Below are 6,000 nucleotides of genomic sequence, written 5' to 3' on the forward strand. Positions count from 1 at the left end.
TTAAGGATTTGCATTTCTTTCTGAAAAGTGAGTGTGATAGGGAAGACAGCTCCTCCAAAACATCCTTACTGAAACCTGTTTCACTTTAGGATTTCCTCTCTTCCCTTCAGAGCCCCAGATAACTCCCGTGTTTGCACTGACTCTTCATTTTAGGCAACTTCAGGAGTAAGGGCACCCGATATAGTCAATGGAGCCTGGAGAGAGCAATTCAGAGCACTCTCAGTGCTTAACTCTCTTCTTGGTATAATTTTCTGATTATATAGAGATTCAGATGTCCTATTGTAGGCAACTCACTTAAACGTCTAAATTAGAAGGGTGAATAAGTTAACATTAACCCCTTGGTTTTTCCATACAGGAAGTTGGAGACATGCATTTTACTGCAGAATTGGGGTTTTCATAAAAAACAGAAATTCTTGGCAATATGTAGCTGAAAAAAACATGCCTTAATTCAGAAGAAATAGGAGGTAGTTTAAGAGTCAGGAGAGACGATACAAATCCCTGTTCTGCCACAGACTTCCCCTGTGACCTTACGCAAGTCACTCAGGGCAAGATTTGTGTGGGCATCTGGACATCTGACTCCAGGAGATTTAACTAATTAACTTTGAAAATCTAGCCATTGAGCTCTTTCTATCATTTTTCACTTGCAAAATGTAAATAGTGTTACTTCCCCTCTCACCTTTTACCTGGGAAAGCTTCTAGATGGAATTCTCTGTTAAAAGAGTAATGTAAGGATGAGAGCATACGCACTCTGACAAAGCATTCCACTGCTTTAGAATATTCCCTGAATGGATTATGATTCTCTCTCTAACCTATTATTTGTAAATTTTGGGGACAATTCTTCAGATTCCCTATAGCTGAATAACTGAAGTTTCTTCACCAGTATTTGGTGTCTCCGTCTGAAAGGACAACAGCTCTCAGTAAAGCAGTCAGGTAAAGTTATGTACTATTGTTTCCATTCCCAAAATAGAGTACAAATATTTGCAATTCAAATATCTGCCTATTTAAATTTAAAATTCAGTTTCAAAGATCTGCCAGCTAATCTAACTTGGAGTGTATGCCTTACACCAAGATTCTCCCACAGTTAGGGCAACTCTTCAAGCAACAGTGCTGCAGCTCCTCTCCGTTCTCTGACCCCACGTATCCTTTGTCTGCCAGCCCTGAACAGCCAGCCCTGTGTGTGTCCTGAACAGAACATGGAAGGGGACACAGCACTGAACCTGTCACTGCAGCTTCTATTGGAACAGCAACCTCAAATGTTCTGGCTAGGTGGCCCAGACGGCAGCACTACATCCATGTCATGCACCGTGATATTCCTGAGAGGCTTCCCATGACGTGGCTCAGGGCTGCGCAGTTTCAGAGGCCAAAGCAAAGGGAACTCAGAAGGTTTCCATTAATGCTTGCCTATGCCACTTTGATTCACTTTCTGCAGTCCTTTTGCCAATGAAGTATGACACAAACCAGATTTCCTCTTGCTGTACTTTCTAACAAACAGATGACTTGTGGATATGTCATTCAGCTGGGCTTTCACCTGGAAGAAGATGGCACGTTGCCTACAGTGAAGTGACTTACTTTAATTGGCACAGATTTCTTTTTGCATCATTCTGTGCTCATGTCTTGGCTGCATCTGACGGAATATATTTTCCATGTATTAGCACTTCCAACATACTGAAAGCTAGCAGTACATATGCCAGGTATCACTCCAGGTATGTATGACCTCATAACATTTCACAGATTTTCGGTATCAGTTTGTTTTGCAGTTGTTCCTAGTGTATAGAAGTGAAAGGTTTGAATAAGAGCATCTACCCTCACTTAGCTATAGGCATATTTATAACACACCAAGAAGATCACAGAAACTCCAGACAGTGAATGAAGCTGGAAATCCAGAATGATTTCTAGTAAATTTGTGTCAAAATGACACTTTATTCACACAATTATTCATCATCAACCCTTGCACACGTTAAAAAAGACCTCCGAAATGGTTTCTAATGTAGTTTAGCAAGCTACTGCATTATGTTGAGCAGTACCTTGCCCTTTGAATAGTCCTATTGATTTTAGTTCAGAATAAGGTTGGCAGAATGGGGACTTAGCAACTGCAGATGGACAGCAGCTCCTTCCTTAATTTATATTCATCAGGCCATGTTTGACAATTTTTTTATTTTTTTAAAGAGGCGCTGTCTCCTCTCTGAGCAAATATAAATCTCATCAGCGCATCTGATCTGGACAACTCTTCTGGATATTTCCCTCTGACTTCTGCTGGAAGATGCTGATGCTGCTTAATCGATGGCAAAAGTTCACTGGTTTCTATGCAGCAGGGTTTTGCCTTAATTCTTTGGGTATTATTGCCTACTGTAGTTATCTTTGGCATATTTTGCTATTTCCCTGCCCTGGACTTCATTAATGAAATATTTCCTTCTAATAAAGCTCTGCAGTATAAAACATAGCATGTTTCCAGGCCATATTTCTTCTTTTCCAAGTTCAACATTTTGGCAGTGCACTTCTCACTTTCATTTTTATTTTAATCCCAAATCTATTGGGGCTATTATCCTTGCTTTAACAATTCCCTGTTATATCATCAATTGTACCTCCACTATAACTTAATACCATACCTACAAATATACTCATTTTTGTTACGAGATGCACGTAATAATCCAGAAACAATTCTAAATCACTTTGAATGTCACACCCTTGATTTCCAGCAATAATTGAGCAGTACAGTGCAAACCTCTTACATACTACCATATGGTAGACATTGGCACAAACACTGCCCCAGATCATTTGACCACAGCAATGAGTTATAGCAGCCAGCTTACCCCAAACTACAGCACCAGTCTTGAAAAACAAAAATGAAGGAAAAAGGACTACAGCACACCCAAAGCCTTAGTTCCCATGTGCAAATATAAGCATAAAGGAAGGACATAGTGAAGAATATAGTATAGCTGCCTTTCTTCCTAACATCCACCTGCCTCTTGTATTGCCCTGCAGTACAAATATTTTTTTAGGTTCACAGACACAGAAATATATAGAAATACAGATAATACAGACACAGTAATATATAGAAATGAACCTTTTCCATTATTTCTGCCCAACTGAAGGCTTCATGTGGATTCACTCATTTCTCTCAAAGGCTGGGCTTTCAAGTTTCTCTGGTACAACAGAGAACCTCTTTGGCAGGACCTGAAGAAATGTTCCCTCTCTATAATTTGATAGGAATATAACCCATTACTAAGATGTTTCAAAACTGTTACAGAGTTTAGCTCTGCACTTCAGGATGTAAAATGGTTCCAGAAGGAAAGAGAGGAGAGGCAGAACATTTTTTATTTAAGCCAGTTGTAATTCAGAGTCTATATATCTGCCAGTATTTTAATTAGTGTAAACACCCTACCAAAGACAGATCTAGTTAAGTGTTTTGTGGTACCCAGCTGAAGCACCCTGTTTTTCTAAGGCTGGATCCAAAATTTAATGGAAGTTAACTGAAGGGCTCTTATTATTTGCTCAGCAAGCAGTGACAGAATTCCTATGGAATTAGCCTTGTCCTCATTCTTTCTTCTCAAACCCGATCTAATTCTGTTTCCAAGATCCTAACAAAGTTTTGGGGAGTCCTGCTGGCTGTGGCCAGTTCCTTTTACCTCCAGCCTCCGAAGTGTGATGGGACCAGCAGAAGTACTGTCTTATTTCTGTGGCAGTTCCCCTTCTCGGGAGGTCATGAATGGCACTGGAAAATGCTTTTGAAAATTTGTTTAATTTCAGTCCATTACTTTTGTGTGTTGTTTTGTGTTTTTTTTTTGCCTTGAGGCAAAGCAAGGCAAAAGGCTCTGCAAGGTACTAAGCAGGCCCTGATTTTACACCTGCCAGCTTCAAATAAAAAGGAGAGCTGGTTTCAGATGGATTTGTCTGATTTTAATGCTCTCCCAAATGCGCTTTGTGAAGGCCAGTGAAAAATGAACACCACAAGCTTATTCCTGGCTGGAGCAAGTCAAAGCTATCCCAAGGATCTCAGACACTCGTTTTACTTCAGATTTTACGTTGGTATTAATGAATCTCAGCCAGGGAAATGCTTTTAGCAAGACCAGCTATTTGACTGTAATGTAAATTAAAAAGTTTCTTTATTATGCCCATAAAAAGTCTTCAACTTTATTATATTTTTGTACAGTAACTGTGACTTTTATCATCTTATGTAAAACCTTAATCAGGTCTGAGTGTCAGATGAGATCAGACAGAGTTTTACTCTATCCCTTTTCTCCTTTACTTTTTCTGACCACTGTCGACCCGATACACACAGAATACTGATTTAGCTGTTACCTTTCCTTTTATTTTACTGAAAGATCTCTGCAGGGATAAACATGCCCTTCTGGAACTTTTCTTTTTTTAATTAAAAGTGAATAATAAAGTAGAATGAGCTAATAATGATATGAACATAAATTCACACTCCTCTGAAATTTATATGAAGTTCTACAACCACGGAGCTTTATGAAGCCCAGCATTCTTCCAGCTTTCTACTTTCAGTCCGCATGAATTCTGTATCACTGCCGTCGTTCCTTTTAACCACATTTCTTTCCTCTTCCTTTATTCCTGGGAGTATGAGAAGCTTTCTTCACTACTATTGTGAAAATATATACGGCAGCAGTAGTTGGAGCGCACGGAAAGATTACCCCTGTGCCATGCAAACACAGAATAAAAACCAGCCTGGCCTCAAAAGGTTTTCGTGTCAAGTGAGGTGTGAACAGAGAAGCAGGTACAAGGAGAGAGCATGCGGACAAATGAACAGCATGAAAAGTTGAGTGTATTTGTAAGAACTCTGCCCCTTGTTCCGTTGGATTTTCGTTCTTTAATAGAGATGCAGTACAAATATCTGGCACAGGGAATTAGGTGATAGTATGAGGTAAGAATGAAAGCAAGAAGAATGAGTAGCACGGTCAAAGCTCATCACCTGGCTCTGGATGCCCAGAAGATACATCAAGGCTGAAAAGAATCTCTGAGAGATTTAAGACAGAGAAGGTGCCAGCTGTAAAAGCATGGCTTTGTTTTTTATAAGATTTCCCAAAAAAACATTAAGGATGTCAGAGATTGCAGGAAGGTTGTTTTTTTTTTAAAGAGCATTGCATGCTACATCATTTACTCCAACACAGGGAGAAAATCTTTCTAAGGCTCAGATGTGTAAGACAAGTCGAAAGAAACTCTTCTGGCTTTTCCACACTGTTTTAAATCTTGTCTGCATGGTTATATTGACCGGGAAAACTACAGAAGAACAAGTATCAGACCCTAAGTATTGTCATGTATCTCCCTTCCACGGACATTCTATTTTAGAATAAAGGATTTAAAGGATTATTCTGGAACAGAGCATTCCCACAGGAAAGCACAAACATACTGGCATCATTATAGAGGACTAGTAACACCCTGTAAACATGATCTAGGTTTTACCCCACCTTATGTCATGGCATTCAAAACCCCCGTAGGAACAGTCAGGTGCTCAGCGGCCAAGCAATTATACTCCTGATCTCTACAGTGCCTTGGTTTTTAGGAAGACCTCCCTTGCTGCAGTCAGGTGCTATACCCTCTGGAAACTCAATGAAAAAAATTATGCATACAGCAGGAATCTCTGCCAGCTGCCTGGGATTCTCAGAGTGTGCACAGAATAAGATGGGACAATAAAATGTATGGTGCAAACAATAAAAAGAGAGAAAAAATAACTGAGAACTGCTTCCGAGATGCTCAAACGAGCTCCAGCAAAATTGTTATGGTAAACATTTATTTAATAGTAACTGGATTTTGCCATGCCAGCTTAAATGCCCTACAAATGCTATCTTTCAAATGAAACGATATTTTTGGGCTGTGCTTCTGTACAAATTGAGTTGAGATTACTCACCTCTGATATACTCACAGTCTTAAACCTGACATATCATTTACAGCGCCCCATCAAACACAGCATCATTTTCTTTAAGCTGAATCACTACAGCTTTACTGGAGTTACTCTGACTGACACTTGTGTGAGAGAAGAGCTCA

Source organism: Anas acuta, chromosome 14 (genome assembly GCF_963932015.1).
Source record: "Anas acuta chromosome 14, bAnaAcu1.1, whole genome shotgun sequence".
Classification (NCBI taxonomy): domain Eukaryota; kingdom Metazoa; phylum Chordata; class Aves; order Anseriformes; family Anatidae; genus Anas; species Anas acuta.